Raw genomic sequence first — 14,226 nt, 5'->3', positions numbered from 1 at the left:
ACAATACTACTATCTTGCAAATATTTTTTTCACATCCTCATTTATTTAATAACAAAGCCTCATAGAAATGAAATACTGGATATCTCTTCCATCTTATTTGGAAGTAAAGAAATGATTTAAAAGAGAAACTTTCTTTAAGGAAAAAATTAGAAAATGGTACCTAAAAACCCTGCATGTTTGTTTTTAGATTGGTTAACAGAATTCTAATTTTAACCATCCAAATCTTATTGCTGAAGATGATGGTATGTTCACTCTTTGATCTGAGTAGATGCTATCTTTTAATATTTATCTTGAGCAGATATGGGTGAATTGGTTTTATGAAAAAGTCTTGTAGAAATTAGGCAAGAAACATTTAGTTCCTCCACAGATCTAATCTCAGGTAGATGACGTTTTCACAGAGAGAAACAAAGCTGTTTCACCATGTCAGAAAACTGACATGATATATCACCCCAAATATATTGAAATGAAAAACCACATGCAGATTCTTGAGAAAATGCAAGTTGGAGATCAGGACTAAATCCATTATCTAGAAGATTGGGAAAGCGAGTATACAATAAATGTATTAACTCCTAGACTATGGCGATCTGTAGCCATTCTTCCTGAATTTTACCTGATGAGGTAAATATGACCTAATGCTCTGGAGGCTTGTTCCGTAAGTGTGATGACTGTGACATTGCCATGGAACCGAAAAAAATATTGTTTCCTTGGCACTGCTCTTGTTGCCATTACCATTATGCAACCTTAATTTTCATATCGTTTGAATTAGAGAACCAACAGAGTTGAATCAAGTTACTGTAAAACAATCCGACAGATCGTTTACCTTTCTATTTAAAATTTTTGTCGGGGGAGGCATATTCCGTTCTTATTTGGATGTAAGAAAAATAACACTTAGCGTTTCAGGAAAACAAATATTCACGTAATGTTTTCTCCAACACTAATGCCAAAGTGATCAAAATTCCTTATGACATACAAGTTGGAAACATGCTCTGTTTTCTTTATTTTGTCTTCTGTGATACAAGGTGGTCTTTTCTTTTGTTTAACAATCAAATTTCCCATGCCGGAAACTATTACCGTTCATACTTGGGCTGATAGTCACTCTGACCTTTTTACACAAAGAGTAAAACAATCAATTCAAACCCACAAACCAGTGTTTTCATTTTGAAGAAAAACAAACTTTTTTTTTTCCCATGAAATGGACCAAAGGGGGAAAAAAAAACAGAAAAGAAAAGAAAAAGGAAGAAAGAAAATGAGAAGAAAGAATCCATAGCAAACAAATGTTTTGTGATTCACAATTGCATGAGATTCACAGCTATGGAGGTTATTATCCAATTATCTGTGGTTTCTCCTGTATCATCTTGTCTGTATATTTTACGGGTGTCATTTTGTTTATTTTTGCTTTGATTCTTTTAGAATTAGTACAACATGGAGTACTCCTGAGTACATCAGTTAATTTCAGGTCCAGTCTTGTAAGTCTCCCCGCCCATTTTGCATAAAGCCTTCCACAGATCAGATGAAATCATATGTTGATGACATATAAAATACGGTTGCCTGAAGAAAGTTCTAACATTTTTCTCTTCCTGTTTTCTCCTGTTGTTTTCTCTTTTTATAGTCACTCATTCATGTAATCAAAATTTGCATCTCCGTAGCGTTCCAGACTTGGTATTTTCCTGTGACTTCATTCTTGGATCACTTCTGCGGTGTCAGCTTATTTATTCCTATTTTACAGAGGAGAACACTGAGGTTGAAGGGAAGTGGATTAATCCAAGATTGTATAGTTAGTAAGTACGGCTCCATGGCCTCACAGCTTTCTATGAAATATACTTGCTTCTTGACTTGGGTGGTTGTATTTAGAGCTGTGCATGTTGAAAAGTAAATCATTTCATAAATCGACTGGTGTTCATTAACCGAATCCCCATGAAGGAAACCAGCATGGTAAAGTGATTGATTGTATCTCAGAGTATGAGCATCAATTTCTTCATTCTTCAGCTGGATGTTTAAGACAGCTATTGCCTAGAAAGTTAAATATTCAGTCAATCACAAACTTTTTCCTTTCCATGTGACATGGCTGTGGTTTTGACTAATCTTTTGGCTTTGGCCTCACAAAGTCCACAGCTTTAGGCTAGCCTATCTCTAGCGCTGAGTTTTTCCCACTTCCTCCCCCAGCCCCTTTTTTTCCTTGTGGTAAAATGTACTCACTGTGAAATTTGGCATTTTAACCATTTTCAGTGTGCAAGTCAGTGTCCATAGTACATTCACAATACTTGTCACTATTGCCACCAGAATTCCAGAACTTGTTTTGTCACATCAAACAGGAACTTCATACTCACTGAGCAATAGCTCCCCATTTCTCCTAACCCTCAACACTTGATAACATCTAGTTTTTGTTTCTAAGAATTCGACTACTCGGACGTGCATTATTTATCCTTTTGTGCCTGGTTATTTCACTTAGCATGGTGTCATCAGGGTTCATCTCTGTTGTAGTGTGCATCAGAATTCCATTCAGTTTTTAGGGTAAGCAACATCCCATTGTGTGAAGACACCACATCTTGCTTATTCATTCATTGAGTTGCTTTCACTTTTTTAAAATACAAAGTAGATGTACAAGATCCTAAAAACAATTAGCAATAGTGATCATAACGAAGCACAAACATAAGGCAAAGGATGCTACCCACCCTCACTCTGCTGGCAGGGACATATTAAAAGACAAATAATAGAGATATCAAGAGGAAGGTACTTCTGTGCAACCTTTCTCACCGTTTCCAGCCAATGAAATTTATAAATGGGGAAAGAAAACAAGTCTTTGGAATAATGGAATTTGCTGGATTTTTAGATCATGGTTGGTTTATATTAGAGACTAATCTATTTATGACTCACGTTTTTTAAATTTCTGAAATTATTACTATTTTTTTTTGACAAGCAGAGTGGACAGTGAGAGAGAGAGAGACAGAGAGAAAGGTCTTCCTTTGCCGTTGGTTCACCCTCCAATTGCCGCCGCAGCCGGCGCGCTGCGGCCGGCACACCATGTTGATCCAAAGCCAGGAGCCAGGTGCTTCTCCTGGTCTCCCATGGGGTGCAGGGCCCAAGTATTTGGGCCATCCTCCACTGCACTCCCTGGCCGCAGCAGAGAGCTGGCCTGGAAGAGGGGCAACCGGGACAGAATCTGGCGCCCCGACCGGGACTAGAACCCGGTGTGCCGGCACCGCAAGGTGGAGGATTAGCCTAGTGAGCCGCGGCAGCGGCCGAAATTATTACTATTGTGGTAGATGGTTAGCCTAGTGGGTGAGGTATATGTTTTACACTGGAGTGCCTGGGTTTCAGCTCTAGCTTGGGGTCCTGATTCTAACTTTCTGCTAATGCAGACCTTGGGAAAGGAGTAGTGATGGCTCAAGTACTTGGGTCCCTGCCACCCAGGTGGGAGACCTCAATTAGATTCCCAGCTCCTGGATTCAACCTGGCCTTGTCCCAGCTATTATAGGCATTTGGGGTGTGAACCAGTGGATGAGAACTCTTTCTTTTTCCCCTTTCTCTCTCCCTCGGAAATAAATGAATAAATATTTAAAAATATCTTCTACAATATTATTTTTCCCATCTTAGAAAGAAGTCTGCAATAAAGGCAGAATTTTAGTTGAAATTAAAGAATTTTCTAGGCCTCAATAGAGGCTCCTTTACACACAATAGATTTATTTGCTGATAACGCATCAAGTTGGAAAATGTGCTTGATATGTCTAACCTATCCAACATCCTGCCTTAGCCTAGTCTTCCTTAGATGTGCTCACATTTTACATTAGCCTATAGTTGGGCAAAGTCATCTAACACAAAGCCTATTTTATAATAAATTGATGAATATCTCCTGGAACTTGTTGAACATGGTACCCAGTAGAGTACAGTACTGGTTTTCTCCTGTGATCCTGTAGCTGAGAGGGAACTGTGGTCACTACAGTGGCTGGCATCAGGAGGGAATATCATACCATGTATCACCAGTCTGGGAAAAGACCAGAATTCAAATCTGAAGTATGATTTCTACTGCATCGGCATCACTTTTTGCACCATCAGAAAGTCTAATCATTGTAGGTTGGGTTCTGTCTCTGCATCAAATGAATCCCTACCAGGATTTTATGCTAATCCTAGCTGACAAAGAGCATAGAGTGTGGGAATAGCATATGCTGGGGTAAGAATCTTCTTAATTTGAGCTTGTAAATTAAGGGAAAATTAAACTTTCTATGGTGTGCTGTTAGGTAGTGGGTGGTATTTGGGAAAGGTTCTAGGATCAGAGAGTGAATCTAAAGACTGAACAGAAGGGGGGGCACTAATAAGAGCTGCTCGTGGGGTCAAGGTTGAAGTTCATAGATTCAGCAAGATTCCCCACCCCCACCCCGATTAACTACTTTCAACTCATTCCTAGCAGGGCCAAAGTTCCTTTTCTAGTTTGGTGTATGTGCTCCCCCTCTTCGCTTTGGAATTCTGTTGCTCTGTCAAGGTTGTTAGGTGTGATGCATTTTATTTCCTGGGTTCTTGTATCTGCATGGGGTTCCTAATAACATAGGGTGACCCAAGAGGCAGCCTCAGCAGAAAAAGGCTGAGTTGGGAAAAGCAGGTGTCAAGTACCAACTTTTCTGTTAAACTATCACCCTCTAGTCTAAGTGATGCTAAGAAGAATTTTACCCCCTGGTGAAAGGAGTCTTTAGAGAACGAATATCATGAAAATATGCTGTGTGAATATATAGTGATGTGAGCAAGAACATAGCCAGCAAGGAGGGAGCTGAGGCTGCCAGGCCTTCTCACCCACACTGCCCCAACCACACCTCTTCCTGAACAACTCCCAGGAATGCACTGCTCAGCAATGGCATTGGCCACAAACCGTGGCTGTCAGTTGTGACCCCACAATGCAGAGGCAGAGAGAGAGATCTCCCATCTGCTGGTTCACTCCCTAATTGGCTGCAACAGCCAGAATTGGGCCGGTCCAAAGCCAGGAGCCTGGAGCTTCTTCCAGGTCTCCCACTCAAGTGCAGGGGCGCAAGGACTGGGCCATCTTCCACTGCTTTCCCAGGCCACAGCAGAGAGCTGGACTGGAAGCGGAGCAGCCAGGTCTCGAACTGGCTTCCATGTGGGATCTTTAACTCCCATCTTACCCCTGACATCATAAAGCTTCTGAGATTTCCAAACTAAGACAAGGAAAAGAGTGACACTCAAGTCTGTCTCCAAAACTCCACCCTTTATGAATATTCAATTAAGCCCCCTCCCAGACACCACCTCCTGTGTCTCCAGCTCAAATAAGGAAAAGACCTCAAACCTCATTGAGTGCTGCTCACTCTTGAGTATGCCCATACTCCCTCTTGAGTGTGTGCTTTTGCTTTGCATTGCAAATAAACCTTGCTTCTCTGCTGAACTTTAGCTACATCTGATCTTTAAATTCTTTCATGCATCACAAATCAGAACCCGACCCAGGTACCCCAGGATAATAGTAAATTAGGTCTAACCTTGTGGCCAATTTAATAACATACAGTTAATGACTCAGGCATAGTTCATCTAGATGATAAGGGACGAGCTAGTCTGGTGTGACCCATATCTGGGGTACTCAATCTGGTGGGCCCACGCTGCCTTACCTGATGACTGGTGACATTAGGATAGGAGGGCTGACAGTGAGTACTCACCACACCTTACACCATGCTATAGATTTACATGTATGTCTGTGTTACTTGGTCTGACCAGTACTTTATGTGATAGGTACTCTTCATTCTCATTTTATAGATGAGGAATCCGAGGCTTAGTGAGTTAAGGAAACTGACCCTTGTCAGGCACCTAGCAAGCAGCAGAGGTGGGCATTAACCTGTGATTACATAGCGTGTCTTGGCATGATACTGTCACCTGAGGCACACCTGTCTGGCTTCCTAACCCTCCTTAATGCAACTTGCCTCTATGCCATGTTAACGTTAATCTACAAGCTGAGCTAAATCAGGTCCTCCTGATACCAGACATCCCAGGCAGCTCTCCTGGCCACAAAGCGCCCATAGCAAACAGCAACTTTGAGGGGAATGTGTACAAATTTCTAAACTAAGCGCATTAAGAGGAAGGCTCAGTGTGAACCCACTGTTTCTCCTTCAGTTTTCAATATTTAAAGTTTATTAGAGTTTTGACAAAAGACGCAGTCATGCATTTTCAATGGGTAATGTGTTCTTAACTTAATAAGAACTTAACCAAGCAACTTCACAATATTTTGTTTAGAAGAAAATAAATACAACTAACAGGGACCTATTTTTCCAGCAAAGAGTAGATGTAAACTGAGCTGTAATTTTAACTATTTCTATTAAAATGAAATAATATTGAGCGTAAGTTTACTCGGCTTGAGAGTGTATTTGATAAACCAGAGTACAACAGAGAAGAAAAATAAGCTGGCATAAAGAAAAAAAATAAATCTCACTTGGATTTCATCCTCTTTTGTGGCTGAATAGTATTCCATGTGTACACACACCACAGTTTCTTTACCCATTCGTCTGCTGATGGACGCTTAGGTTGATTTTTTCCTTAGCTATTGTGAATGATGCTGCCATGAACTTAGAACTGCAGCCATCTCTTTAATCCATTGCTTTCATTTCTTCAGGAAGATGCCCAGTAGTGGGATAGCTGGATCCTACAGTGGTCATATTTTTTAATTTTTGAAGTACTTCCATTCCGTTTTCCATAATGGGCTATACTCATTTACATTGTCACCAACCATGTGTAAGTGTTCCCACTTCTCAATGGCCATGTTAGCATTTGTTACCTTTTTTTATGTTATAGCCATTCTAATTGGATGAGGCAATATTTCATTGTTGTTTTGATTTGCATTTTCCTGATAATTAGTGATAGTGAGCACGTTTTATATACCTGTCAGGCATTTGTATGTCGTCTTTTGCGAAATGTCTATTCATGTGTCTTTCTCATTTTAAAACTGGATTATGTGTATGTGTGTGTATGGTTGTTTTGTTTTGCTATTGAGTTGTTGGAGTTCCTTAAGTATTCTAGGTACTAATTCATTGTAAGATATAGTTTGCAAGTATTTTCTCCCATTCTATGGGCTGTCTCTGCACTCTCTATTATTTTCTTCATGTTTTAGAAATCTTTTAGTTTAATATAATCCCATCTACTTTTGCTTATGTTGCCTATTCTGTTGAGTTCTTATCCAAAAAATTCCTTGCTCATACCAGTGTCACAGAACATTTTCCTTATGCTTTCTTCTAATAGCTTTATATTTTTTTGTGGGGTCTTATATGTATGACTTGAATTCCTTTTTAGTTGATTTTTGCATCTTAGGGGATTTGGGTGGCAGGGACCTAAGTACTTAATCCATTTTCTACTATCTTCCCAGGAGCATTAGAAGGAAGCCAGATTGGAAGCTGAGCAGCTGGACTTGAACCAGCATTGTGACATGGCATGCCAGTGGTGCAAGGGGCAGCTTAACCAGCAGTGTCACAACATCCATCCTTATTTGAAGATTTGCTTAAATGTTTACAAGTTTAAAATTCTTCTTTCTAATGATGAAACCTCTTATCATTTTTATTTCTAATAATGCTTTCTGCCATAAAGTCATCTTTCTCTGATATATCTGCTTTTTTATTGGTTAATATTTGATATAAGTTTATTTTTTTAAGTTTTGAAGTTTTGCAGTCTTATCTTTTAGATATTTCTTTTTTAGGTAATATAGAGCATGATTTTTTAGAGATTGGAGTCTACTAATCTTTGTTGTAAAATTGGATTTCAGTCCACTTACATTGTGATGACTGGCATGTTTAAATTCATCTCTAGTATCTTAAACGGTACTGTCTCCTTTTCCTGCATTTTTTAAAAATTTCTGTTTACCTATTGACTTCCTTTAAATTATTTAAAGGTTTTTAAAAATTATAATTCACTTATTAATCTGTCTCAGTTTCTTTAGTGGCTAACTAGACATTGAAGCAACATCTAGAGCTAATCAATATGTGCACCATCCTCAAAAGTATACGATCATCTTGGAAAGAATAACTCTAATCACCTTTCTTCTGGGATCAATCTCTTTACGTCCTTCATAAATTAGATACTTTCATTGTGGTTCTGTATAGTTCATACTAGTTCAAAGTTAGTCAATTTGATATCTTTGTTCACTATTTCTTCTTAAACCTCACACTTTCTTTTGGGATTTTTTTTTTTTAATTCCTGAGGAACATCCTTATGATTTCTAGCATGGTATGTTTATTAGAGGTAAATTTTCTTGTTTTTCCTGTGTCTGAAGATGTCTTGAATGTCCCACTGGGAGTTCTAGATTACCAGTCATTGTCTTGATGTCTTGCTTCCATTTTGAATTGATAGGTACACAGTGAACATAATGGCTGTTCATGTGTAAGCAACATGTTTTTAGCCTTTTAATCATTTTTTCCTTTTACTTCTTTATCCTTTTAAGAAAAGTACCAACTTGATCCTAATGGGTCTGGCCTTCTCATAGGTACTAAGCATATGTTATAGAATAAGAAAGAAACAGTTTCCATCTTCATGAACTTTAATGCTTAGAACACTGAAAATAGAATAGCATTTAAAATAAATCTATTGTCAGGGATTTGAAGGCATGGGGTAGCTGCCATTTATTTGTATGTGGTAGGGATCAGGCATCATGCTCATCACTAAATATATTATTATCTCACTTATTATTATATACAAAATTCCAAATGCCATAATTAGATATACAGACTTCGGACATTCTAGACTCAGTCTTCTTTTCCAGGGTAATTATCTGTCATTTTAATCTATACTTCCACTCAGCCTCCTTGAGCCACTCAAGTTTGCCAGGAACAATCATATCCTTCCATGACTCCACTTTCCATACTCTGGAAAATGCTACTAACCCATGCATAATCCAGTGTTCTTTTGTCCAGTGTTACAAAATTTCCCAGGTTGTAAGTTTTTCCTTTTGTTTTGTCCCTAAATAGTCTGTTCAAGTCCACATATGGTTAGTGCATCTGTGGGTTCAATTATAGGTCAAAAATATTTGGAAAAAAATTTGTGCTTATACTGAACATATTTGTATTTTTTCTTATCATTATTCTCTAAACAATATAGTATAACAAATATTACAGAACATTTGCATTTTTGGTTATTATAAGTAACCTAGAAATGCTTTGCTATAGATGGGAGAATGTGTAGGTTGTATGCATGTACTCCCAGTCTTACACAAGTGAAGTGAGCATCCACAGGTTTATCCATGGGATCTCCTGGAACCAATCCTTCATGAATATCAAGGGATGGCTGTAATAGGAATTTCTAGTTCTAGTTAACATGGAGTACTATCTACCTACATTTATTAACACCCATATAAGGTTACTGTCCTGCAATATACAACCAAAAAGTGGACAAAACATAAAACAACAATTTTCAGGAGACTGAGCATTGTATATCAGATAGTGATTCCTGAGAAACATAAGGTGAAACAGGGTGAGTTCTGTGATTCTCCACCGTACTGCCTTGGGCTGTTGCAGGGAAGGAGAATCAAGATGGAGCCCAGGGGACCACCTCTGGGTTGCTGATACACAGGTGAGAGCCAGGAACTCCAAGGCACCCAGAGTTCTCAGGACCAGAGAGGTGGAACTACATGAAGGGCCATTTGCAAAGGATCTTCCTTGAGTATATGGCTAGCAACTCGAAGTTGGGGAAAGAACCAGATACAATGTTGAGGGGTAACAGAGCCTGGGTCCACCATGGGCCATTCACGGAGGATTTGGTTCATTAGTTGTATTCTCTGGGTTGGTTTGTGGTAGTTTTCCATCGACCTTAACTAAAGGTCATTGTAATACTATAAGATGCCTTACAGGATCACCTGTCTTCCAGACTTACTCTTCCTGACCTCATGCTAGAGAAGTAGTCCAAGTTCCCTGTGGTAACCAGGATAAATCATCAGCCTGCACAGAACTCTTCTTTGCTTGCTGATTCAGAGGCATAAGGATCCCAAACTTGCTGGGTGGCAGTCTTCTAGTTTAATGGAATCATTTTGTCTCTTAGTAGAAGAATTCTTCCCTTGAGAAATAAGACTTCCAGGCTGGTACAACCTAAGTTTACAAGACCAGAAAGCAAAAACTTTGCTCGTGGGTCATTACGGGTGTCAGAGATTGTTTTCTGTTGGTAATTTATAAAGAATAGAGGTACATTCTGGCTCATGGTTCTGGGTTCTGGGTTCTGGAAAGTCTAAGAGAATAGCACTGGTGAGAGTCTCATGCTGCTTCAACTCATGACGAAAAGCAGATGAGCAAATGAAAGAGACAAAGCACTAGGAGCAACCCCATTGTATAACAACACACTTTTGTGGCTAATCCAGTCCCACGAGAAAGGCATTAATTCCTGTCAGTAACCTAGTCATTTCTTGTAGGTCCCATCTTCTAATACCATCACAATGGCAACTAAATTTCAATGTGAATTTTGGTGAAGATAACAAGTTCAAACCATAACAAGGGGTAACAGTGAATAGTGTCATTCCCATTTCCACTCCTTGATTGTTAGATCCATGAATTCTGGCCATGGGAGAACAAGTATCATGCACTGGACACTGGTTCCGAGCATATATAGCCTTTGGGAGAACCTTGCCCCAGCCCTACAAAATATTGTTGCTTACCTAACACTGTAATTGAGTCTTTAAAAGGCCATTCCACTGTTCTGTCAAACTAGCTACTCAGGATTGTGGGGAGCATGGCAAGACCAGTGAGTTCTGTGAGCCTAGATCTACTGCTATACTTCTTTTGCTGTGGAGTTCCATGACCAAGGCAATGTTGTGAGGAATATTATGACTGTGGCTAAGGCATTTTGTAAGTCATGGATGGTATCTTCAGCATGATAAGAAAGGTAAATCAGTAGCCACAGTAAGTGTTTTTTTTTTTTTCCCAGTAAGAACAAAATGCTGTACTTTTCAGGAAGAAATAAGTCCAATATAATCAACCTACAACCATGTTACTGACTGATCACCTTGGAACTGTGTCATGTTTTGGACTCAGTGTTTGTTTGTTACTGGTAGATTAATGCTCAGTAGTAACTTCAGCTAGGTTGATCTCGGTATGTGGAAGACCGTGTTGCTGAGCCCAGGCACAATTTCCAGCCCTGACACTATGCCCACGTGCTCATGAGCCTATTTGGTGATAACCAAGGGGTCTGGCTGAGGAAGGAAACTCGTTCTTGTCCACAAAACAATTCCTCCTACCTACCTGATCATGAACATCTTCCTCTGGTGAGGTCACCCTTTGGTGAGCGTTCACATAAAACACACATATTTTCAGATTTTTGGCCCACTCAGAGATCTAGGCATGTACTGCTTTCCCAAATTTCCTTAAAACCATTTTTCTGATCATGATCCTCCCAAGTTCCTGACTATCCAGCTAAACCATTGACCACACCACACAAAACAGTATATAATCACACATCCGACCATTTCTCCTTCCAAGTGATCAACCAGGTGCAATGCTTGAAGTTTTATACCTTAGAAAGATTTCCCTTTACTGCTGTGTGTCAGGGATAGCCAACCCCAAAACAGGCTACAGCACTGCAGCTGTCCCCTTTTGATCTGTGCCTATATGCTCTACACAGCCATCTGTAAGCCAGGCTTCAATCTTGTCAATCCTTCTTGATGGTAGGAAACTCCCCAAGGGCCATGGGTGCATTCTGGGAGAGAAAAGGCAATGCAGCAGGAGTGAGAGCAGTGAGTATTTTGGCCATACCTTCATGTAAGTCACATACACCTTGAGGGCCTGCTCAGGCCCGATCAGGAATATACCACTTACAGAGACATTCTTAAAGGGCATACAGAAAACATATGCTTTCCTTTTCTACATCTTTAATGCTGGATGCTATTACACCTAGAAGAAAACCTACAATATTTCTAAAATAACTTAATTTTCTCATTCACTTTAAATTCTTGCAAACAAAGCCAATATATTAAAAAAAACAGAATGGCAGCATATAATTATGATTCTCGTTAATAAAACCAAAATAAGGATGTTTTCATGAAGTATTAATAGAATGTCTATAACGTAGAGGTGTATGCATGAGATACTGTCTGTAGTTGCTAGATTTTTCTTTCTATACTGGTAAAAAGGATTCTGTCCCGGTTGCCCCTCTTCCAGTCCAGCTCTCTGATGTGGCCCAGGAAGGCAGTGGATGATGGCCCAAGTGCTTGGGCCCTGCACCCGCATGGGAGACCGAGGGAAGCACCTGGCTCTTGGCTTCGGATTAGCACAGCACGCTGGCCATAGTAGCCATTTGGAGGGTGAACCAACAGAAAGGAAGACCTTTCTCTCTGTCTCTCTCTCTCTCTCTCACTGTCCACTCTGCCTGTAAAAAAAAAAAAAAAGGTAGCTACAGCAACATCATGTTTTGGTTCTTGAGCCAACCCAGGTTCTGCCTTGGAGATGAAATATTTATTCTGGGAATCTTACCTAACACTGTTGAGATTTACATGTGTGTTTACTTTTTATTAGGCATGTACTGATCTGACTTGTTTGAGTTTTATTGGCACTTATAACCATGAGAAGATTACTGACTCATGACAGCAGAATTTAAGTGAGTCATTGGATTCATTAATCAAAATGACTTCAGAGATGATTTACAATGGAGAATCGATAAGTAACTTATCTTTATTTAAAAGTACCTAAAGTACTTAGTATCAAGTTATTAAAATATTCATACCTATTGAAGTGTAATGTACATAAAAGAGAATGCCTACCTCTTGGTGCCTTTAGTGCCACGTGTTTTGACAGTAGTATATATCCACATAACCTTCCCCATAACATTTGCATCACTGTGGAAAGTTCCTTCCGTGCCCCCTTCCAACCCCCGCAGAGGCAATCCCTTTCTGATTTCTATCACTATCGCCTTATTTTTCCTGTCCCTATGTTTTATGTAAACAGAACCATCCATTATTCTTCTGTGCTTAGATGGTGATAGTTAAATACTTAATTTTGGTACCTGCCTGCTGCACCGGTGAGTTAAGCCGCTGCCTTCCACGTTGGCATCCCAAATCAGAATGCCCGTTTCAGTCCTTGCTGCTCCATTTCTTATCCAGCTTCCTGTTAGTGTTCCTGGGAGCACAGCAGCAGATCATCCAAGTACTTTGGTCCCTGCCACCCACATGGGAGACACAGACAGAGTTCTGGCTCCTGGCTTTTGCCTGGCCCAGACCTGGCCATTGTGGCCATTTGGAGAATGAACTTAAGTATAGATTTCTCCCCATCTCTGCTTCTCTCACTATCATTCTGCCTTTCAACTAAATAAATAAATATTTAAAATGCTTTTTAATTTATGGAATTTTTAATTCTTTTTTATATTTCCCTCATCAAAATAGTTTCAAAAATAACCCACAAACACTTTACTTTTGAGATTAGTGCTTCTGTTGTTTATTGCCACTATCTAGCAATGGTTTGAAATTTGAATAAAAAGTCATGATTTCCCCTAGGAAGTAACTCTGGGTCTACCAAATTAGGAAATATTTTGGCCTTCTGGATTTATGTTGAAGGATTAACACGTAGTTGGGAGGAGTAACTCATGAACTTTAGAGCTGGAAGGGATTTCAGGGATCACCGTAGGAAGCAACGAATAGTCATGGAACTTCTCTAAGGCAACTGTTTTGCTGGAGAGATCTTAAGGATAGAGTGGGAAGCCAGAGAGATAAAATCTCTGCCTTCATGGAATTTGTATTACATCAGGATAGAAAGAACGTAAGCGATAATGGCACTAACGTGTGATGAACAATATGGTAGCAGGTATCATAGAGTTATGTTCATCTAGTACTGTCAGAGGTCAAGGGTGTTTTCCTTGGGGAACTGATGTTTATGAACTCAGAAGATAAGCAGGAGTAAGCTAAGAAAGAGATAGAGAAGGAGGAAATGGGGAGGCGGGATTGATTCAGAGAGGCCAGCCTGGGCAGTGATAGAGAGCTCACAGCGTGGTACCCATGGGGCACTATAAGGAACCAACAGAAGGTCAGAGATGACATAAAGTGGTCAAGGAGGAAAACAACAGAAATAGCAGGAGCTGCTGAGCTAAGTTAAGGGGTTTTGAATTCATTTCATGGAAGAGTTAAGTGAGTTAATACATTATCAGGTTTGCAGAAAACCTTTCTGTCCATGTCACAGAGAAGCAAGTTTGGAGATATGGAGACACATTAGAGGCTATTTCTTGAACGAGGGTGGTGGGGTTTGTGGGAGGGGAATTGAAGTCAGACATATTTCAGGAATAATTGCACCA

The sequence above is a fragment of the Oryctolagus cuniculus genome, chromosome 9 (assembly GCF_051225735.1).
Source record: "Oryctolagus cuniculus isolate XC-2025 breed Fujian yellow rabbit chromosome 9, ASM5122573v1, whole genome shotgun sequence".
NCBI lineage: Eukaryota > Metazoa > Chordata > Mammalia > Lagomorpha > Leporidae > Oryctolagus > Oryctolagus cuniculus.
The sequence above is the reverse complement of the archived record's forward strand: the minus strand, read 5'-3'. Positions refer to the sequence as shown.